Raw genomic sequence first — 23,721 nt, 5'->3', positions numbered from 1 at the left:
TACTCTAATAAACCTACAGTGCCGAATTATGCTAACAGCAGATGCTAATTTAGAGAACGTTAGCTTTTTACATTTGAACATGAAGGTAGCTAGCAGAGGTGGAAGAAGTACTCAGATCTTATACTTACGTAAAAGTAGTAATATCAACATATAGGAATACTCTTTTACAAGTAAAATTCCGTTATTCAAAGTGTCACTCAAGTCAAAGTACAAAAGTCTTGAAGTTTTAATATACTTAAAGTACAAACAGTAAAATACTCATTATTCAGAATAATATATATTATAATAATTATTGATGCATTCATGTGTTATCAAAGCTGGTAAATGTGAAGCTAGTTTTAATGACTTTGTATGCTGCAGGGTAGCTTGTGAATTTTACTCCAGGTTTAAATAAAGTCTTATTTTAGTTATTAATTTATTTCACATCATTAATCCAAATCTGCAAAGTAACTAATTACACTATTTAACTGTGGTTTTTAGTGTAATACTCAAGTAAAGTACAAGTCCCTCAAAATTGTACTCAAGTACAATACTTCAGTAAGCAAGGGACTATAATTTGCAGCGAGGCGGTCATCATGGGGAAATGAACACCGTTCAGGCTGATTGGGTGTTATTTTCCCCATAATGACCAAGTCGCTGCACATTATCCCGCTTATTATACGGACAGATACTAAACAAACTAACGACTAGACTCCCAATATTATTTGAAATGATTTTATTGACTTAAACATTATAGTATTTCTTCCACTAAGAAAAAAACTCCGTTACACGGCGCACCAACGGCTGGAACTGCGACAAACAACAACTCTATGGCTGCACTGTCCAAGTCTGTTTACCGCGGTGAAGTTAGTTTTAAGTTGGATATTGGATATTCGACTGCCGCATCCAGCGACTCAACGTCTTGCAGTTTCCACCGGATTTGGCAGCATGAAGCCGGTTAAAGGTGGGGTAGGTAATTTTGGAGAAACCAGCTCGAGTGCTCAAGACACACAACCGGAAAAAATCTGCCACTTCCTTACAGAGCCCCTCCTCCAACACACATTAAATCAAATGTACCCCTGTTTTGACTAATGATTTATATGTCTACACATATATATATATATACTGTTTTGACTAATGATTTATATGTGTACACATATATCACTTATTCAAATTATTCAATACATCCTTTGTACCAGGCCCGGGAGGACCGGGAGGTTTCCCGATGGCCTGGCCTGTTAAGTGGCCTGCTGGCCTGAGGATTTTTTTTTTAATGTGTGTATTGTGAACGCACCCCTGCGCAAATGTGGGTCTGACTCTGCCTCACAGAGGGTGACTGGCTGTATACATGATGTGGCCTGCCGACATGGCCACTTTCATACAGATCCTACTAATGCCCTCGATTGGTCTGTGTGTCATTCAAGCTCGGGAGGGTGTGTGTGTTAGTGTGGCGCGATAAAGCGCGCGCACCGGTTACGTGTATTGTTGTTGTTAGCATCTGGTGCTAGCTAGCTGTGCTAACGGATATAAGGAGCTTTTTCAACAACAAGGTGGAGGAGAGTCCGCTCCTGTCAGACTGACGGAGCCTACACACGGCGGCGTGCGTTGCCGCTTGGCGGTGGGCGTGTCTTGAGCTTGGGGAGTCAACGCGACCAACAACCAATCACATGAATGTCCCGCCCCGGACATACAAAGCAAAGCATTCATGCCACATCCATGCTGGCTAAATATGTTTTAACAACATGTTTATTTATTGACTTTTCATTCCTGTATAATCATTTTGCGCAAAGATGGCACTGTTTGTCAGAGCACTTCATCCTTCTGGGATTTCATGAAGAACAGCTCCAACGCCTGTGTGTATGGGAACGCCTCTGGTGCTGGTCCATTAACTGCCGGTGTTTCCCACAGATCTGAAATATACTTGGGGGAGGTGGTGGTAGCGGGGGGGGGGGAGTTGAGTTGACGTGCAACAACATTAACATTAACCTTTCTGTTGGTCGCTTGTTAGCAGACCCTTCACGCGATGGCAGAGCAAACAGGTACAGGCAGGGCCCATAATGATAGCCCTATAGTTTAAATCTACTACCCACAGATGAACATATGGAAATGGATGCTATTTAAAAAAAATCAAAGTATTTATAAATGTATTTAGGAACCTATACATGTGAATATTTTTAGTGGGGGTCGACCTCAAATCCTCTAGGGGGGTCCATGCCCCCCCGGTAAGATTTTATTTTTTATTTTGGAGTTAAATGCATCAATCTGGTGCATTTTGAGGGGAAAATAAAGAGACTAGATCTATGGAAACACCTATATTAAACAGAACTGTATACATTTCAATAATCATAAAATCATGGCCATAACCAATAACATACCATTTCCAATATGAAAAAAAACACTGACACTTGTTTATTAATTTATTTTTGGTTCATTTATAGTTGTGAGTGTGTCTGTGCTCCTGAATCAGCCTCTCCTGTCTCCCTGCTCCTCTTTGAGGCAGCAGCAAAGACTAGTTTTCTAGTCTTAGTTTTCACTATTTATTTATTTATTCATGCATATTTGACTAATTACATTTAATTTAGCTGACGCTTTTATCCAAAGCGACTTATAATGACCGATTACAGGGACATTCTCCCTGGAGTAACTAAGGGCTAAGTGCAGTTTGCGAAATACCCGTCAATAATCTCCCGTTTATTGCGCAATATACCGGTCGAAGATTTCTCAATATGCAGTAGGCCTATGCAATATTTCATGGATGCAATCCAAGACAATCAGTTGTAGCAGCGTTTCTCAACCGGGCGCTGTCAAATAATTATATATTCTAACGTTCATATGAATGAATACACGACCGTTAAAGAGCCATCTGTTTTCGATTCTATGCGAGGAAATGGGAGCAGAGCTGGTCTCAGACACACACACACACACACACACACACAGTCTGCGTGCTTTGCGTGTAGGGAGGGGCGGGCCTGCACGCACACACACACAGTCTGCGTGATCTGCGTGTAGGGAGGGGCGGGCCTGCACACACCTTCACACCCACGCACAGTCTGCGTGGTCTGCGTGTAGGGAGGGGCGGGCCTGCACGCACACACACACAGTCTGCGTGATCTGGGTGTAGGGAGGGGCGGGCCTGCACACACACCTTCACACCCACACACAGTCTGCGTGGTCTGTGTGTAGTAGTGCTGTAGCGACGATGTCGACGCGTCGACTTCAAAATATCGTCGACGACATATTTCCGCGTCGCTACACACACGTGGGTCACCCAAAGCAACAAGTCAAGCAGTTCGCAATCGCACTTCAAACACAATGGAGACTGAAACGGCTACCACCTCCTCCTCACAGGATTGCGCACGAAGCCCCCAAACGAAAACATCTCGCCCTAGGTCTTCAAAAGCATGGGAATATTTTAAAGTTAGTCCAAAACGCAAAGATATTTATATATTTATATCTCACTGAGACTGCTGCATAGCCTAGCAGAAGCAGCAGCTAGCTGTGGTGGCTACCATTAGCAGCTAGCATTTGCTCTCCGATTTTTTACATAAAATGGAATTATGGATTATACATAGACGTTAAAAACCTATGGATTAACCGATTCAGCCGCGTTTTTTCTCATTTTAATGCCATTGAACACGTCTTTTGATCAGATTTACAGCTACGGTGGTGAGACGATCTCCCTAGAAGCTCTGTGAAGGTACGTGTTGTGATGACTGTATTTGCTTCCCCTGTCGCGAGTCCGGATCACTCAGTGATGATACTATATACCTACATAATCTGTGGAGTCTCAGCTTTAATTGGATATATTGTATGTGCAGCTACGATAAGTAATAAGGGTACTTTTATCTTGAGTTCTGTGCCAATGTCCGTTGGCATTTTTCGCTCAGGGGTCATTTAGATGCTTCTTATGAGACTTGTGTTTTGTTTTGGTAAACATGGTTTGTATCGTTAATTAGCTGAGATTATTTCCGTTAATCTGGTATAACACATTAATAGGTTCTTGAATATTAAGATCCCCTGAGACACAGTATCGTGAACATTTTTTTTTTTACATTACGTTTTTTTTACATTACGTTTTTTATGAATTGAACAACAGAAAAATAATCGTTAGATTAGTCGACTAATCGATCAAATAATCGCCCGATTAATCGTTTTCAAAATAATCGTTTCCCCCCAGCACTAGTGTGTAGGGAGGTGCGGTCCTGCACGCACACACACACACACACTAACTTGAACGCCAAGGCTAATTATGCTATTCTTAACCCCGGAATCCACACAGGACATACGCACACGCTCATCTTATGCACAGCAAAGATTGAAAAAATAGTCTTTTACCTTAAGTGAGAATAGACAAAAGATGCCTTGGCTCGACTTCTTCTCGTTGCCGTCCTGGTTTCCAAGAAGAAGAGAGACAATGTCCTGCTTTAATCCAGCTTTTCACGAACGGCACTGGGTCGAATTTGTCCAAAGGGGGTCCGTTTAGGTCCACAAACAGAAGCGAAGACAGGCTCTCCTCGCGCAACCTGTTGCGGCTCTGGTTGTCGGTGTTATTCACGGCGGAAAAGCCTCTTTCGCACTCAGCAAACGTGGGGAGGTAAGTGCGACTTGCTATGCATAGCCGTTCCAGTGTTTTGCCCGGTGGAGTGCCCTGCCATTTCCAGTCTCTAAACTGCTCCACGGCCTCCCCGGCTGGTTCTCCGAGCGATTTAGCCAGACGGTGCACTTCTTGTTCGCCAAACAAAGTCAAGTCTTCCTGCTCTCCAGGCCAAAAGCGCTTATCAAGAGCTTTGAGCGTCTGGACCAAGCTTGACTCCGGTAAGCGCTTGGTTAGAGTAGCAACCACCGATTCATAAAAACGAGGCTTGTTTATTTTCCCCCTGCCTTCTGTCAGCTCTACGTCCTTAAAAAAGCCTGATGAGACGCCCTGTTCAGCCTTCTTCGTTGATCTACCCCTGGTCGTCTTCATGGCGGTCAACACAATTATGGTTTGTTTCATGTGGACACTTGAGTCCACAAGTGTCATTTCTCTTCTCTGCAGCTTGAGAGACAGGCTCTGGAGTTCACGCAGGATGTCTTTCATGACAGCCAAATCTTCCACGAATCCTGAGTTGGTTAGGTGCTTGAAAAGTCCCTTGTATTTTTGCCTCTCAAGATCATTACGTGATGCGTTCTCACTGGATGTTTTAAAATGGAGTGCTAGTGCGGGGAAATCTTTCCATACAGCTTTTACTGTTTTAAAGCTGCTGGCAACCCATCTGATGGTGAAAATTTGACCTATTTTCAGTATTTCCATGTTGAGCTCGGCCGCTGCTTCTTTCAGCAATCTGGAATTCCTGGTTGACTGATTGTAGAGTGAGTATAAATGTGAAATAAATATCTCAAACTGATTAGTGCCACCCACTTCATTAAGAGCATCTTTGACTGACAGTTCTAGTCTGTGCGCCAGGCAGTGTACAGACTGCACGTTCGGAAACTTGTTTTTGAGCCTGACGACAAGCCCACTGGCTTTTCCCGTGAGCACTGCAGCCCCATCGGTGGCTATGCTTATTAGGTGCGTCTTCAAAAAGTCATCATCCATTCCAGCTTTATATAGACTCGCCATCATTGAGTTATAAATTGATTCAGCATCGACCCCATCTGTAAGTTCCACTATATCCAGGAACTAGGGGTGCACCGAATGGGAAATTCTTGGCCGAAACCGATACCGAAAATAGGAAACAGTTGGCCGAAAACCGAATGCCGAAAGGCCGAAAATGATTAATAGAAATATATATATATATATATATATAATGTATACATTTTTTACCAATGTTGTTCAGCTACCTGATTATGGAAATAGACATGATTATGGCAAAACTTCACTTAAATAATAATCACTATTATGGGTCCATAAAACATTTATTCAGCACTTTTGAATGCATACAGTACATTTATATATGTCATGTATTATTGCTAAAAAACATGATATCGCAGTCTTAGTGTCGCCAACTCGTTTCTAATATGCAAAGACAACAAATGCGTCTATGATGTATTTTCGATCAGACGAGATCTCTCTCCCCCGTCTGTGTGCGAGGGGGCGGGGCAGTTTACACACACGCAGCTGCTACATGCAGCGGAGCACACTGCGGAGATGGCGGAGAGAACGCGCTCCGAGGTGTGGTTAAACTTTACCTGTCTCGATGTGGAGAATACTTGTTACCATAAGTGCAATAAGAGTTTAGCATGTAAGCACGAGCAATTTGTCTAAACATTTAGCAAAAGTGCACCGCATGCAGACGGAGGAATGTACCGGGTTCGACCGTCTTTCTAGCAGCTCTGTAGCTCCATCACGAGTAACGTTTCCACGTCAGGTGTTATGTATGCTAGCAGCAACACACGGAGTTAACTACATGATACAAACATGGGTTAATGGTTAGAGGAAACTGAGTTATTTAGTTTGTTAAAATTTCAGCTATTCTGTTTACAGTCTGTCATCAGATTATTTAATACGATTTGTTAAAGGCTCAGGGCAATCTCGATGACAAAGGTCAATGTTCCCCCCCCCTGTGAGCTAGCCGCGAGCATGGTCGTGTTCCCCCCCCTGTGAGCTAGCCGCGAGCATGGTCGCCGCGTCTTTATTACGTCATCACAACAACACGTTAGGTTACCAACGTAGCCTGTTCTGACATTCGGTGATATTTTTTCGGTGCAAAAACCCTTTCGGCCGAAAGGGCCTTTTTAACCATTTTCGGCCGATAATTTTCGGTGGCCGAATATTCGGTGCATCCCTACCAGGAACACATTATCTACATCCCCCTTACCACTAGGGCTGTGCAATTTAATCGATCCTGCGATATATATATATCGATATTTAGTTTTCCGAGAAAATATCGATATTTCAGCCGCGGGTATCGATACATTAAGTCTGATAACTGTGTTCGTTATTCTCGCGTCCAGGAGAGAAGCTTTAAAAAGGAGACTAATTGAGTCTCTGAGAAGGTTCAAATGTATACTTTAATTGATAAAAAGCGCGGTAATGTTTACAAGCAGAAGATGGTTCAGTCAGAAAAACAGCTGTGTTCTGGCTCTCTGAGCGAAGGGAAGAGAGCAAGCTCCACCTTTCCAGCTGTTAAATATCCTCTGCTGGCTCCTCCCTGTTGGCGCTGCTGGGGGCCGGCCCTCCACGTCTCCAATGTTCGTTGTTGCGCATTACAGAGGATTCAGACATTGTACATTAAATGTATAACTAAACACGCCCTTTCTCCTCCTTATCTCTTACATGACTTTTCATTTAATACATTTTAAACGCTGTAATCAATACTCCAAAAATACCTCACGGCTGGTATCATTTCCGGTAGTTCCGGATGTTGTCTCATGCTACCCACGTCTGTAAACAAACATATTCAAATAAACTGTATCTTCATTTAATATTCAGCAATAATAATATCTCGACGTCTATAGTTGTAGTGTTGAAATCAGTAGGTTTCGGTGTGCAACACTCCGTGTCATATCGCCACTAAATTCACCTCTATAGTAAATGGTATATTAGCTAGGGATGTACCGATCACCTTTTTTTGCTTCCGATTCCGATCATTTGATTTTGACAATCTGCTGATACCGATTTTTCCCGATCCGATCTTTATGCAATGCATTAAGAGAAAAAAAAGGAAAAAAGCATTCAAGTTGTCCCTTAAGGTTATTTTTTTATTTAAATGACAGTACCCAAAATTATCCATTCTATCCAACATGGATATTGCTTCTTTTTTTCACAGCAGCATTGGATCAGTTCAGTTGTGCAGCATTGGATCAAAACAAAATAAAGCTTATCAGTGGTCCACCACAAAATAACCATGTAAACAAATTGAGTGCAGATAGTGCAGTAACAAAACAAAAATAACTCTACTGGAAAGAGGTAGCTTGACTAGCTTCACAACTTCACATTCAGTCACAAATAATAAAATAAAATAAAAATGTGGCTTATTGCAGAATTCTAGCCTTAAGACTAACTAGTCTAGTAATAATGCAATGAACAACAGCAGCTTAACATAACATGAATAAACAAAGTATTATATTTCCATCTTACTGGAGTAACACAATTCAATAGTAATCAGCAGCAAACCACTTATTTTTGTTATTCTACAGTATTGTTGTTGTATAGTTATTTGTTAATGTAACCCAATTTGTGTTCTTTGAAATTGAAAAGGATATCGCATTGTGTTTGTTACTTTCGTTGCAGTTGTATATGTCTTAAGTGTAATTTGGCTCGGCTTCCTATTTATGGACATGCTTTTATTTTGAAGGAGAGGTAGCGCTGTTGACAGGAAGTTGTTGTTGCTTTGGAAACAACGTGACGGAGATTAACGGAGAAAAGTAATATCTACATATAAAGACGGTGAAAGTAAATGATAACGTTTATGGTTAAGTGTTAGCACCCGTCGAAGAGGCACAAGCTCTTACGTTGATATTGGAGATTTCAATAAATTCAATTTGAAAAAAAAACGGGGGGGAAAATGAAAAAACAAACAATCTATTAGATTGGTTGTGTTGAACGTAGCTCTGTTCTTTCCACCACGCGGAACCTCCTTCTTGCAAACATTGCATCTGGCTGTTACACTGCCTTCGCTTTCAATTTTATAATACTTCCAAACTCCTGACATTTGCTCTGTCCCGACTCCCGAGTCACCAGCTAAACGTAGCCTCTCGTTAGCTTACTGCTACTATTAGACACTGCGCCCACTCTGTTGCCAGATTTGAGAGAAATAAGCAACCAGGTCTATGAAAACAAGCCCAACAGAAGCAACACATACATGATGTTGTGTCATTTTAAACCAAAACTAAGGCCTCAGGATGACTTTAAGACGTGAACATGGTGATTTTTGTTTTGTAACATTAAATAAAATAATTTTTTAAAGGATTCCCAATCCCCGATCTTTTTCTTCCGATCTTTTAAAAATCACGTGATCGGCTCCGATCCCCGATCACGTGATCGGATCGGGACATCTCTAATATTAGCCACATGCTAAATGCTAATCGGAGATTAAGGATTTTCAGAATAAAAGCTTAACAACTGGTTGTGCACAAGAACTTCTGATTTTTAAGTATAAAACAGTATTTAAACTGACGGTATGTTTAAGGTACTTTATGCCATCAAAACATTGATTTTAATTTCTAACAAGTCCCATTCAAATCCCCCGTGTTCCGCCACCTGCTGCACCTTTTAATTGTCCATTGTGATACTGCACTTTATGTACTTACGTTTCAAAGGCTTGTAAGCTACAGTTTGCACTGTTTCAATAAATGAAACTAATTTTCTCACCACATCTTTTGATTCATTTTGTCCAGCATTTGCAAGCTGTAGACCAGGGGTTCTCAAAGTGCGGCCCGCGGGCCAATGGCGGCCCTCGGAAATGTTTCTGGCGGCCCGCGATAGTTAATGTGACACGCTGAAATGCATGCGTTATATTTGAATCCTCCATGGTTGTATCTAGTAAGAATTAGAATGAGTAGCTTTCCAGCGGTATCTCCTGTGAGACTGTAACCAGGGCATAGCAGCCAATATGGCCGCTCAAAGTAGCTTGACTTTACACTGTGTGGGATTGGTGGATTTGTGTGTCCGTCAAGGAAATCTCGGCCGGCAGCCATCATGGTCTGAAATGACCAATGGACATCGAGAAATCACTATGGGCCTACCCATCAAGTAAACAAAACATAAACCACGTGTCTCCCATCAGTTTACATCTGTGAGGAGAGAGAGAGAGACAGATAAAATGGCTAAAAAAAACTTTACAGTTGCCGACTTCGCTAGAGATTTTTTTCGCTAGCAGCAGTGAAGATAGAGCCTCAGAACCTGAATTATTCGACTCTTCTGAAGAAGAAGAATACAAAGACAACTACAAGGATCCATTTGGACATGGGTAAGTGTAAATATTACAGTAATAGTGTACTGGCAATGTGTGGGGAATACCGCGAAAATGAACAATAGGTTTATTGATATATATTTTTTATCGATAGTCATGAACTTTTTATTGGAACAAAATAGACTCCATTAGCAAACGTTTACTCTGTGTTAACGTTATTTTGGTGTGTAAAAGTGAGATTACATGTGTAGATTAAATTAATCATTTATTCGTCCCACAACGGAGACATTTACAGTGACATGTTTTTGCCATCGATTATTTTATCATACTGTTCTGTACAGATGAGACTTTGTCATAGATTTATTTACATGTGTGCCTGTTATTATTTTACCGTCCTGTACAGATGAGACTTTGTATTCAGATGTAGCCTATGTGTGTCTGTGATTTTATACTGAATGTAAAGTAACTGGAAATACCTGTGTGTGTGTGTGTGTGCGCGTGTGAGAGAGAGAGTGAGATCGAGAGAGACTCCTTCTGCAACCTCCCAAACTCTCCATCTGCGGCTGCCACCAGGTCAAGATACACCTCAGCACAAAGGCTCCACCACAGCCATCACCTTCATCCCAGCCAGCAAGGAGGTCTCGTGGAGGTCTCGTATAGCACTTGTACACCCCACCTACACAGCAGCCCATGCGCCATCACCCCCACCTACACAGCAGCCAGACCCACTGTCTTGGAAGACAGACAAAGACCTTGACACCGTCTTGACATTTATAATGAATAGTTGGTTGAAAGTTCTGATGTTCAATATTGTAAATAGTGAGATTTTCCAGTTTCTTATATTTATATAAATAGTTGGTTGAAAAAAACATATTTATAATAAATTGTTGGTTGAAAAAAAAAGGTTGAATGCTCAATTTGTATTTGTACACATCACATGAACCTTGGTATGTCATATGAAGTCATTATTCAGTCCTAATGTATCTCAGTCACTGCTGTGGTGAAAGTAGAGTGATAAATACCTATTTTACTCAAAATTTGAAATTAATGTTTTTCATTTTAGACATGAATAACACATTTATATACAGTGTAATTCAAATATTTCACTGCTTTTGTGATCCCAGGACTTTGGTAACCAAATCTAAAACACCAAAACAATTCGATCACATGAGTAAATTTGAGTTTTGAAGATTTTCCAAAAATTGGATTTCACATTTTAAGCTTTTGAGCTACTTATCTCATCAAACAGTGCTCTAAGGTGAGCAATATGCATATATAGCAAGACCAGAGATTGTCCTGGACATTTTGATATTTAACACATGGGGTGCCATGTTAGAAGAAATACATTTAAAAGGTGATTTAAGAAAACATCTAAAAATCGAGAAAATACCCTTAGACTCCAGAGGGTTAAGAATGGTAAAACTGCGCCCCCTGGGTTGTCATTCCTAAATTATGAATGACAGCTTGTGGAAAGTTTGCTAGACTACTGGTTGCATGGCAACTAGGCATCTCGCGAGTTGCGGTAATTGGTTAGTACAATAAAGAAAGGATTTGTTTTGGAATTATTTTGTGTTCCGTTTTTTCTTGGGCGGCCCTCAATCCAATATTGGGTACCTAAATTGGCCCTCACTCATCAAAACTTTGAGAACCCCTGCTGTAGACTCTCTGTCAGAGCCATATATTGTATAATTGATGCTTTCAGTTTTCAGTTGAATTAATTCAATCCAAGTCAATGGAACACTCACAAGATGTCACCAAAATCACACTGTCCCTTTAAAATCTTTCAGAAAATGGTATATCGTATCGAATCGAATAGTATTGTTGGCTGAATATCGTGATATATATCGTATTATGAGCTGAATATCGTGTATCGTATCGTGAGATTAGTGTATCGCTACAGCCCTACTTACCACTGACATCACATCTTACTTAACCCTTAAAGACCTAGACGGAATTTTCGCCTGCCTGACTCTCCTGTATTTATTTGTTTCTCCTAACCTGTTCTAACCTTTTCTTGCAGTCAGCATCAAGTGCCTTACCTCATTTGATTCAGGAGAACCTCTAGTTCAAGTCTGGCTAATTTGAAGTCCAAATTTTACCATAACTTTGTGTGATAATGGCTGAATTTACCAGCACTTTTCAAAAACGCCAGTACAAATGTTGTGTTTTTTCACTGTTTACTCCGCCAGGAACATAGGGATTTTCTTTTTTATTATTTACAAAGCTGCATTTAGATGTTTTAGGCTTTCAAATAAAATTTCATCTGCATATTATGTTCCCTGAGCAAGTTACAGCTATTTATTACAATATTATCCTAGGCGTTTTTCACTGAAAAACGCCTAGGATCATATGGAATAATTAAAACGAAATGTATTTCCATATTTAAATGACTGATCATGTTTCTTCTGTCAAAAAAAGGTTGAGAGAGTAAACAATTAAACCATAACAGATGACATTGCAACAAAAATAACTTGTTTCAGAGATATATATTATAATTTGAACATTGAAATACAAACACAAACAGTGAAACAAATTCAAAGTGCAAATTAACAAAGTGCAAATTATATTAAAACTATAAACAAAGTATTAGGAATATATAGAAAGTGCAAAAGTACAAAGAGCAAATGATCTTCAAACTATAACCAAAATATTAGAAAAATATATAAAGAGCAAAGGAAATGTATCAAGATTCATCATGGTCTGGGTCGCTCAGATGTACAGCTCTGCTGATTGCCATGAACCTGTCTCTTGTCATGACAGAAGCAGGAAAGAGAACACTTAGGTGTGATCCCTTCCTCTAGTAGTCTCTTACTTTGAGCAGTTTTAGAAGTGCCATGAACATCATAAGGCCGACATACATGAGGAATTTTACCGGCTTTCCCAAACAAACTTTTCCCCCTTAGCCTGCTCCTTTTCAGCATTTTTGTTTGTGTTCTTGCAGATGATATTTACAGCTTGGTTGTTAAAACAATTTCTAAATATTTGTGCAGGAGTATACTCCACACCAACAAAACCTTGGACTCCACGGGCTCTTTTCGGGCAAAAGTGTGGTAGTTGTTGGGCAGTATCTGGCACCTCAGGTCCGTTCCAAACAGCTCCTGGCTCTTCTGGGGTCAGAGATGTGTTTTTCCCTTTCCCTCTTCCTCTCCCTTTCACTGTCAGGGGGGCTGGCATTGGTTTGGCCTTTTTTCTGGATGCTGCACCCTCCTGGCCACATTCTTTTCCCTCTCGGTTTGAAGGAGGCCTACTGATGGGGACAGTGGCTTGTGCATCCCCTCTCTCATCCTCTGTACTAAAATAAAAGGGAGGAAAATATACAGATATAAATGTCTGAATTTATTTTATTTCCTTTATTGCTTTTATTTCTCCAGTGTCATCCTATCTGTTTTCTAAACACAGTCTCAACTTTTGATTTGATTCACACTTTATCCCTCTGCTAACATTACTAGTTGATGGAATCAGTAACTGAATTGTAATGCAAAGAATATAATAACATTAGACCTCATAACAAACAACCAAAGAGGGCAAGCGGAATGAGGCAATAAATGAAAGGTATTGCTTGACGTTTTTTTACTGAAATAAATAGTAGCCTCTATTGATAGTGAATCTTGAGCTCAGGACTTCACTTTATGACACAATTACGGCAAATGGCCATCCATTATAAAAACTCTTAGGACTAATTATTTTCGGCGTTATACAGCAACAACAACCGATAAATGCAACACAAACAATAAGAAATAAGCAAAGTTACTCACTTTTTTATCTTCGAAGGGATCAATCCCGTGATCATACTCCTCTTCCTTGCCAGTTGTCAGCTTCAGAATCTGAGGAATCCACCGCTGCATCGCTAAGCGGTCCGCCAGACAAAATACATTCTACGGTTTCTTCCGTAGTGTAACGCCGTTTTGACATGTTGGTTTGAATTTGTCTTGGGATATGTGTGTGTGTGTGTGTATGTATGTGTATGTATGTGTATTTGTGTGTGTGTGTGTGTGTGTGTGTGTGACTGTATCTAGATATCTCGTGTTGTATTTATTTCTCTTACGCTGGCAGAATTACTCTTCTTTAGTATTACTCTCTCGTCTCTCTGTTTCTCTTTGTTTATCTCCCGCCGCCAAAAACATACACAGCAACCTATGTTGATTGGTCGAGAAGATGGTAGCATGGGCAGAGGTTTGCCTGGACCTTTACATTTTAAACCTATCCGGACACAGGGGGGTGGGACTTAGTCTAAAACCTTGGCTGTTTGGCTCAGACAGAGGGGCCGCGTGGGTCTCCTTGACGAATCAAGGCTGTAAAATGTGATAACGTTGCCCCGATCACGTCGGAGCCTCTAAATCCCGGAAAAGGACATAGTGATACCAGCAAAAAGCCTAGAATAGCCGCTTTACCTCACTTTTTAAATCAGATGGATAGAATTGGCGGTTAAAAAGTTATTAAGCATTTTAGAACGCTACCTCTTTGAAGCCGCGGGCGGCTCGCTCGGCCTTTAAGGGTTAAATGATTAGATAGGGACGACCGTGAACGGTACTTTCATCAATTGTGATTGATACCTTTGAATCCATTTCTTTCACATTAGAGACAAACTTGCGGCGCATTTCCTTTGCAATGTGACTTATTATTTCTGCGCATGCATAGTCAGATTTGTGGATATTCCCAACTTCGGCTCCATTCAGCTCCTGCATTGTCATGAGGGGGTTGAGCTTTTTATAAGATAGCCTTTCCTTTGCTACGGTGTAAGCTGTTCTAAACGAGACTGTTGTTTTCTTGAGTAAATCGGACTGTACATCAATGAAACAGTTTGGGAGGGTTTCTTTGTCATTCATCTGTACTATTTCCACTGACCTCGCGTGGGCCTGGCTGTCCCTGTGTTTGTAGATCTTCTTTCGTAGCTGTTTTGCATCAGGGCTAGTAACATCACCATTGATCCATTCTTCCGCGAGGTGTAAACCCGGTCCCTTTAGCAGCAACGTTTTTGCTTTCCTACACACTAAGCATCTTAAGTTTCCAGCCTTAATGTCAAGCCAGGGGTCGCGGTCTTTCCATTTGCCCACCTGCTTCGTTGTCCAACCAGCCGGCGGAAAGTCACTAGCAGTAGCAGCTACCTCCGCAACTGCTGCGTCTTCTGAGCGCTCTGCCTCAACTTCACCTCCTTCTGGGGAGTGACTGGGCGGGACAGGAGCCTCCGACTCGCTAACGGTTCTGGTAGCGAGTGCTGTGCTAGCTGCTGCATCATCAGCATCATCTCTGGGTGTCTCTTGGTCATCTCGTGGTGTCACTTTTTTGGATGTGAACCCAAAGTGCGCAAGTGAAACACTTTGGTTTAGCTTTCTCTTAGACATTGTAGTCCTCTCTAATGTAACGTCTTTCGCTCCTCTTTGCCGCGCGTGGCTAATTTGCGTCCGCGTCACGGCTTTTGACAGCCAAAATAAAAGATATTTGTGAATAAATGTTTTGAATTATGAATACTGGACATAGTAAGCTTAAAAACATTTTAGTGACCATTGCAAGTGACAAATACATATTATAATTTCAGACCCCCCCCTAAATTTAGCTGTTGAGGCTTTCAGGGGGGCTCAGGTGTTAATCGGGGGGGTCGAGCTCCCCCGGACCCCCCCGTATTTCGCACACTGGCTAAGTGCCTTACTCAAGGGCACACTAGTGGTGGTGTTCCTGCCGGGATTTGAACTCACAGCCTTCCGATCTTCAGCCCACCTCACTATCCAATAGACCAGGGGTCGGCAACCCGCGGCCCTTTAAGCCCTCTGCTCTGGCTCCCTTGAGCTTAGACAAAAATAAGAAGGAAATAAAAGTATTAGTAGGACTATTTATATTTTGTTGCATCGTTGAAAATGTTTCGTATCTTGTATTTTGAGGTGATACTGTGACACATAAATAAAAAACAAAACGGTTTTAATTAGGTCAACTAAAATATGCGTCACATCCTGCTACGGTCCCGCGCGAGCGCCTTTTCTTGGAGGCGAATAACCTGACCCCCGGCTCGATGAGTGAACTATGGATAAATCAAAGAAAAGTACCGGAGGAACACAGGATTTAATTCTGTGTGGACAGAGTTATCTGCTTTCACAGCAAACGATGCTGGTTTACCGGTATGTCTGATATGTAGAGAGAAGTTGTCAACGGTGGTGCAGCCTTTACGTATCGAGGAACAACAAGGGAGAGGAAGACAGCTGACTATCTTCAGTCATAATTCAATGGGGTATGTAATTTATTTCAGAAAACAGTTTTTGTTATATTCCATGGAATGCTCTTAACGTCCCGATAGCAATGAATATATTAAATGCTTTGACAATAAATACATACAAAAATTAATCCCTGGAAGCCGTAGCGCTGTAAAAAGCACGACCAATCATCTGAGCCGGCCCGGCTAAAATAACTGGATGGCCTAACTGCCTTTCAGCCTTCCATCTGTGCACAAGCTTATCTCGTGCCCTCATTGGTCATGTGCGCGTTCGTGTGTGTTGGAGGAGGGACTCTGTAAGAAAGTCTGAAGGAAGAGGCATATTTTTTCCGGTTGTGTATTTTCAAATTCTAGCGCACTCGAGCTGGTTTCTCCATTCTTACCTACCCTACCTTTAACTCTTTTTAGGGTGCAGCTATATGTTTTATTTATTTCAAAGTGGGCCCATTTTAATAAATTGTTTTCCTTCAAATGTGCAGAGGACTCCCCAAGTGCTGTGTTTAATTTATTTTAAAGTAGGCTTGTGTATTATTTGTAATTCTCCTTATAAGAGTTCTTCGTTTCTTATTAGAGGTTAACAGTTTTATATCATGTAATAAATGCAAAAAAACTGTAGTTTTTGTCTATAACAATAAAAAACTATGAAATATGTTTTGCGGCTCCAGACAAAAAAATGTTTTGGAAAAAGGAGCAAAATGGCTCTTTAGGTCAAAAAGGTTGCAGACCTCTGCATTAGACCAATCATTACCCTCTCAAATGGAAATATGTGTTTACATAAATGGTGACCACACCGTTTGAGACCCACTGAGAACGTAGACTAAGTTAACTATCTAAACACTCAAGAGTCCTTTACCTCACCTGAGCTGAGGTTATCCCGAGCTTGAATGACACACAGAGACCAATCAAGGGCTTTGATTTATGATCTGTATGACAGTGGCCATGTCGGCAAGCCACATCATGTGGACAGCCAGTCACCCTGTGTGAGGCAGGCCACTTAACAGGCCAGAAGGAGGCGAGATCAGAGCAAGGGAGCGAGGGATCATTGTCCACAAGTTAATCGATCGCAGATGGCATCGTGGTCACGGACGAATACAAAAAAAACAAAAAACTAAATGGGTCGCGAAATATACTTGGGCGGCCGTTAATATACCTGGGCGGCCCGCCCAAGTATAGTCTGTGTGGGAAACCCTGGGATTCTAGTACTTCTATTTAATATTAATATTTTAATGAAAAATTCAGTTTATGCTTTCAATGGCTTCTCTGTCATTTTACCTAATGTCTTCAAATCACTTTTAGAAACGAATACTTGTCTGTACACTAGGGCTGTACCCGAATATTCGTTCGTTGGAGTACTATTCGGGTTTCAATTTCGTTATTCGGATATTATTTTTTATTTATTGAAATCTCCAATATCAACGTAAGAGCTTGTGTCTCTTCGGGGGGTGCTAACACTTAACCATACACGTTATCGTTTACTTTCTCCGTCTTTATATGTAGATATTAGGGATGCACAATATTGTTTTTTTGAAACCGATAACTTCCTGCTTCTCAAGACCGATACCGATAACCGATAATAATATAATATATATGTTACCTGCTCCATCGAAATCAGTCGCATTGACCCAAAGACACATTTTGAGTTGTATACACTGTTGGAAAGAGGATATTCCTAGCTTTCTAATGATATCAAGATTGTTGTTCTACTCCAAATATTAAGCGAAATATGTCACATTATATAATGACTGTCACAGTCATCATTTTGAGAAAAAGGCCTTCAAAGTTTTCTCTTCTCTGGAATCCATCGATCTGATTATTAGTGGAGCAAATGATCAAAATACTACGGAGGGAAGATATTTTCGTTTGGAGGGGAAGCTTGCGAGTGTGTGTGTATACGTGTGTGTGTTTGTGTAATTTTGCGTTTGTGTGTATTGTGTTTGTTTCCCGGGGAAAACACTCACGAGAAACACCGGCTGTTGTTATGCCTGCTGTGACGTTAAGTTACTCCGTTCTCCGCTTGTAATTATGCCATTACAAGCTTCAAAGTTGTATTTATCATCTGAATTTGACGAAACAAGTTTAATATTCTGAAAGCCAAGACTTTGTTTAATTTAAATCAGATGAAAACAAACTGTAACGGACCCTGCCGTGTTATCTATGATTACTATACTCTTACATTCATAATTTCAGCCGGAGGGGGAGAGGCGATGCGGAAGAGCAGATTGCGAGTGAGAGGTGCCTGTCTTCGTCCCTTTACAAGCTTCAGAATTTATCGTGTGATTTTGGAAATAAAAGTTTCATATTCTGAAAGCCAAGACTTTGTTTGTTTAAAATCAAACAAAACACCCGAACCCCGAAAAAATAGTTTTTTACGTAAATCCACGTTTATTTTGAAATGAGCCGTTGCGACTTCCGACTGATTTCGATAGAGCGGGTCACATATATATATTAGGGCTGAACGATATACCGTGTCATGGCGATAACCGCGGTATGCGCATGCGCGGTATTCACACCGCAGGGACGTGCGGTTTTATTCATTTAAAAAAAAAAAATGCTAACGCACTTTAGCACAGAATTCAAAATAAAGATACCCTTATTACTTATCGAAACTGCACATACAATATATCCGATTAAAGCTGAGACTCCACAGATTATTAAAGTATAGTATCTAAGCGATCCGATCTCGCAACAGGGGAAGCAAACACGGACATCACAACACGTACCTTTTACGGAGCTTTTACGGGAGATCGTCTCACCGTAGCTGTCAATCTGATCAAAAGACGTGTTCAATGGCATTAAAACGAGAAAGAAAAAACGCGGCTGAATCGGTTGATCCATAGGTTGATAATGTATCTGTGGCTTTGAAGCAATTGTTTATAATCCATAATTCCATTTTTATGTAAAAATCGGAGCACAAAAGTTAGCTGCTAATGGTAGCCACCAGAGTGTATGCAGCTTCCGGTTTTGGCTACGCGTCACTCTCACTCCTTATTTGTTCATGTGTTGGTGTGTGTAGAACTTCCCCTGCATGCACAGCAAACCACCAATCACAATCATTCTTGATCAGATCACAGCAGGCCAAGACCGGAAGCAGCAGCCACTCTGGTGGCTACCATTAGCAGCTAATTTTTGCTCTGCGATATTTGCATAAAAATGGAATTATGGATTATAAATTAAATCATTTTTTTATACTGAGATGTTAAAAACCTATGGATTAACCGATTCAGCCGCGTTTTTTCTTTCTCGTTTTAATGCCATTGAACACGTATTTTGATCAGATTGACAGCTACGGTGAGACATCTCCCCTAGAAGCTACGTAAAGGTACGTGTTGTGATGTCTGTGTTTGCTTCCCCTATCCGAGTTCAGATCACTCAGTGATGATACTATATACCTAAATAATCTGTGGAACCTCAGCTTTATTCGGATATCTTGTAAGTGCAGCTACGATAAGTAAGCTGCACTTGTAAGGGTACTTTTATCTTGTTCTGTGCCAAAGTGCGTTAGCATTTTTTGCTCAGGGGTCATTTAGATGCTTCTTATGAGACTTGTGTTTTGTTTTGGTAAAAATGGTTTGTATCGTCAGTTAGCTGAGATTATTTTTCGTTAATCTGGTATAACACATTAATAGGTTCTTAAATATTAAGATCCCCTGAGACACTGTTGTGAAAAAAAAAGTAAAGTACCCGCCGGGACTTTGGGGTTTAAAAGGTTAAAAAACCGAAATATATATACCGCAGGGGGGGGGGGGGAAATCGCGATGTCAGTTTTTTCAATACCGTTTAGCCCTAATATATATATTAAATGTATCTGTAGTTTTTGCACACCTGGTGGTAAAAAAAAGACTAGTAGTGAGTAGGGGTTTCACAACTACCAATATTTACTAGTCGACGCGTTTTTCAAAATAGCAGTCGACTAGTCGTTACGTCATAATAAAGACACACAAAGAGAGGTGTTCAATTGTATTTTATATCGGAACTCATACAGTTACATTAAACACTGCATTTTAATTTGTGTTACATGGCTGAGTAAATAACAAACAGTAACTGGACTTAGTAAATAACAAACAGTAACTGGACTCACCAAAATCGACAGCAAAAAACTCTGTTTACTGAAATGCCACGTAAATCCAGTGCGCAACAGCGCATTGCGCAACACTTTACTCGCTGTCCTCCACGATAACGTCCACCTTTCCAGGTTTTTGGTTTGCGTTGAGGAACACCAACGCATCGACATGTGAGGGAAGGAGGCTTGACCACTTTCGGGTGACAGCGTTGCCTGCCAGGGAAAAAACCCTCTCACTCGGGGTGCCTGTGGCTGGAATAGCCAGGTAGCTCCTCGAAAGCTTGGCTAAACGGGGGACGCGGTGCGCGTTTTCTGCCCACCACTCCAGTGGGTTATCCATTGTGGGGATATGCGGTGTCCGCTGGCAGTAAACCCTAGCTCATCATCCGCATCACTGTTGACCCGTTTTTTCTTGCTGCTCGTCTGCCTCTGTCCTGTGCTGACGCCGGTCCGTTGCTCACTGGTGCTAGCATTACTGCTAGTGCTAGCTGTCGGCAGCGGGTGTCTCATCTTCAGATGGTTGCGCATAGCAGATGTATTTTTGTTGTACTTCAGTACAGCTGTACACAACTGACACTTCACTGTGGAGTTGGTTACATCTTTGTTGAAGTACTGCCATACATAAGAATGTCGGACGTGTTTTGAAGCATTTTGCAGCACCTCGTTTACCTCCATTTTTCACACGACTAGTCGACTAGGGCCTACAGCGCCGACTAGTGGTAAAGGTAATTGACTATTCGAATAGTCGATTAGTTGGTGAAACCCCTAGTAGTGAGCAAATGACATGAGCATTACTACTATGAACAAAACTAACCCTGGGGTTGTCTCTGGCAAACTTCTTGCCTTTTTCAAAAAGCCTCGTCGATAGATAAAAGCCCCGGTGCCTTTGCAGCTGGCTTTGGATTCGCCGCTAGTTTAGCAGCGCAGGCGTCTTCGTACGCTTTTAACACACCATCGTAGCGATGGCGATGTTTCAGGTGACTAATCAGGTTGGAAGTATTATAGCTCGTTGCGTTTTTCCCTCCTCGTGGAACTTCTGCATTGCATTTGTTAATACAAATAGCAAGCGAACTATCTAACTCTGAAACTTTGAAATATTCCTATACTACCGACGACATGTTTGTTTACTGTCCTGGCTTCACGGCCGCACACCATTTACGTCACAGCCAGGCATGAGTTAGGGAGCGCTGGATTTGTGAAAAACTCCCCTCTTCCTAAACCACTAATACCACAGTACTGGCAAAACGGGAGGAGTCGAGGGAAAAACAAGCGCCCCTCATCCCAATCCACCCACACCGCAGTATTTTTTGTTTTTTTTTACCCAAAAAATATATTGTATATTATCGGGGCTATTAATACTTTTATCGGGTTTATCGGGATGAGGTCATAATTCCTAATATCGGACCGATAGTTATCGGGCCGATAATTATCGTGCACCACTAGTAGATATGACTTTTTCTTCATTAATCTCCGTCACGTTGTTTCCATAGCAACAACAACTTCCTGTCAACTGCGCTAACTCCTTCAAAATAAAAGCATGTCCATACAAAATAGAAAACCAAGCTAAATTACACTTAACCTGTTTGGCCCCAAGCCTGTTTTTCAGGTTTCAGGCTCGAAAATGACATTCCCAGAACAAATGACCATATCTTCCCTTCTAAAAGGGTTACATTAATAATCTTTTTTCTCAAAGTAATGATAAACCTGTGAGTTGGATGTAGAAAAGTCAGAATCAATATAGATATTTAAATTTTTAAAGAAAATTCAGATTGAACATGGTAAAAAAACTGTAAATTATAGTGTCCTTCCAAAAAACATTTTGTACTTATAGTGAAAACTAACCTTGGATGATGGGTTAGTAGACTAAAAGCTTTAGGAATCCAAAGTACAACATATAATAAGTACCCTGTATCAAGATTGATGCAAAACAAGTGATATTTGACCTTTTTAGACAGATTTAGCAAAAACAACCTTCTGGGGCCATTTAGGTGGGTTTTCCATATCTCTGGCCCCCCTTGTTCGATTTTGACATGTGACATCTCTTTCTGACCGTTAGAGCCAATAGAATCCAAGGGAAATCGTCCCACACACACTCATGTTAAAAAAAAAAAGGTAGCCTCTCTGCGCATGTTAGCTTGCAGCAGAGGGGAGAAATATATAAATATATTATATAAAATAATATCAAGCAACGGAAAAGCCGTTTTATTGCTTATGGATTATCAAAACATTTCAAAGGGGACGCAGTCACATTGGATTAACCTATGGATTAACTACACCATCGTTTTTATCGTTTTAATGCCATTGAAGAACAGTTTAGACCAGACGAAGGTAAGCCATGTTAGCGTTGTGGGCTACCTAGCGCCACGTGTTTTGATGTACGTTTTTGTTAACGTCGCGAGTTTGTATCTTTCAGTGTTGAGGTGGGCACCGTTAGATTCTGTGTCTCCTTGCGATCATAAACGATGTGTTGGATGTGCACCTAGGATAAGTAATAAGGGAGCTACGAGTAATTATCGGTGCAGTAATAGGTTAGCATTTTTCGCTCGGGGCTAATTCAGAGGCTCACTGTTAGCATGGTGTGGTTTTTTTTTGTTGAAAAAATATATGAAAAAGATCAGTTAAATTAGTTTTTCCCCGTTATATGGATATAAAATATTCATAGTTTATTAAATATTAAGGTTCCTTAGACGTTGTTTCCTGCAAATGATGCGATTTCGGCCCCGGAACCGGGTCCGTGGGGCTTAAGAGGTTTAAGTGCATACCGCCACCTCCGGAGTCGGCTTGACTCGGTTTGCATTTATAAAGAATGCACAAATGTGTTTAATCGTTAATGTCAGACATGTACCAAGTAAATACATTGGTTCCTGCTCAAGATTAGATTCAACTTTATTGTTATTGCACATATTACAGGTACTGAGACAACGAAATTCAATTTAGCTTCCAACCAGGAGTGCAAAGTAATGTGCACAATCTACAGAATAAAATATAGAATGAATTGAATGATGAATAAACAGTGAGGGGTATGAATACACTAGATATACACAGCAGCCTGTGAGCAGTATGAACAGTGTGTATGAATATGCTAAGATATATAACGTATGAAAACGGTAAGCAGTATAGTATACAAATATATAGATATTAATTTCATGATGATAAACATTGTGACACAAAACAACAAACTTTTGCCGAGCCAATGGAGAATTTCATCACCAGCACGGGGTAAAAACCACCAATGAGCGCTCAGCTCGAGATACCAGCGAGTCGTTTCCCCATCAAGCATTTCGCTTCCGCAGCCCGCGGAGAGAAACTGCGCCGCTCTCAAGTCTGCGGGCGTCTTTGTCCCGCGAGATTTCAACGTCTCATGTAGGTGAGCCTCCAGAGCAAGTCGGACAAAATCACTAACCATCATGCAACGCACTAGCAAGAGGGCGATCGCAATTGCGTCGGTCTCGCTCGTCTCAAATTGCGTCGGTCTCGCTCGTCTCAAATTGCGTCGGTCTCGCTCGTCTCAAACAATTTGGAGCCAATACACAGATCTGTTTTTGGAAAAAAACAATGTTCTTAAGATTTGTTCACTTACATTGTCAAAAACGAGAATGTTTTGCGTTTATCCCATACGTTATTGTATACAGTGATATAATACC

The 23,721-nt window shown here is 41.0% G+C and overlaps 1 protein-coding gene and 1 long non-coding RNA gene across 3 annotated transcripts in view; one reads left to right on the top strand and one right to left on the bottom strand.

Annotated features, from left to right (window-relative positions):
• tdrd6 (tudor domain containing 6) overlaps nt 1-23,721 on the top strand; it is a 54,273-nt gene that overhangs the window by 419 nt on the left and 30,133 nt on the right. The gene's annotated exons all lie outside the window — the stretch shown is intronic.
• LOC117554249 lies at nt 12,698-13,759 on the bottom strand. Its single transcript, XR_004570249.1, has 2 exons — nt 13,571-13,759; nt 12,698-13,107 (listed from the first exon to the last, which is right to left on the bottom strand). It is a non-coding gene; the product is annotated as an uncharacterized LOC117554249 (long non-coding RNA).

This window comes from Gymnodraco acuticeps, unplaced genomic scaffold, assembly GCF_902827175.1.
Source record: "Gymnodraco acuticeps unplaced genomic scaffold, fGymAcu1.1, whole genome shotgun sequence".
In the NCBI taxonomy this organism is placed as follows: domain Eukaryota; kingdom Metazoa; phylum Chordata; class Actinopteri; order Perciformes; family Bathydraconidae; genus Gymnodraco; species Gymnodraco acuticeps.
The sequence above is the reverse complement of the archived record's forward strand: the minus strand, read 5'-3'. Positions and strand labels throughout refer to the sequence as shown.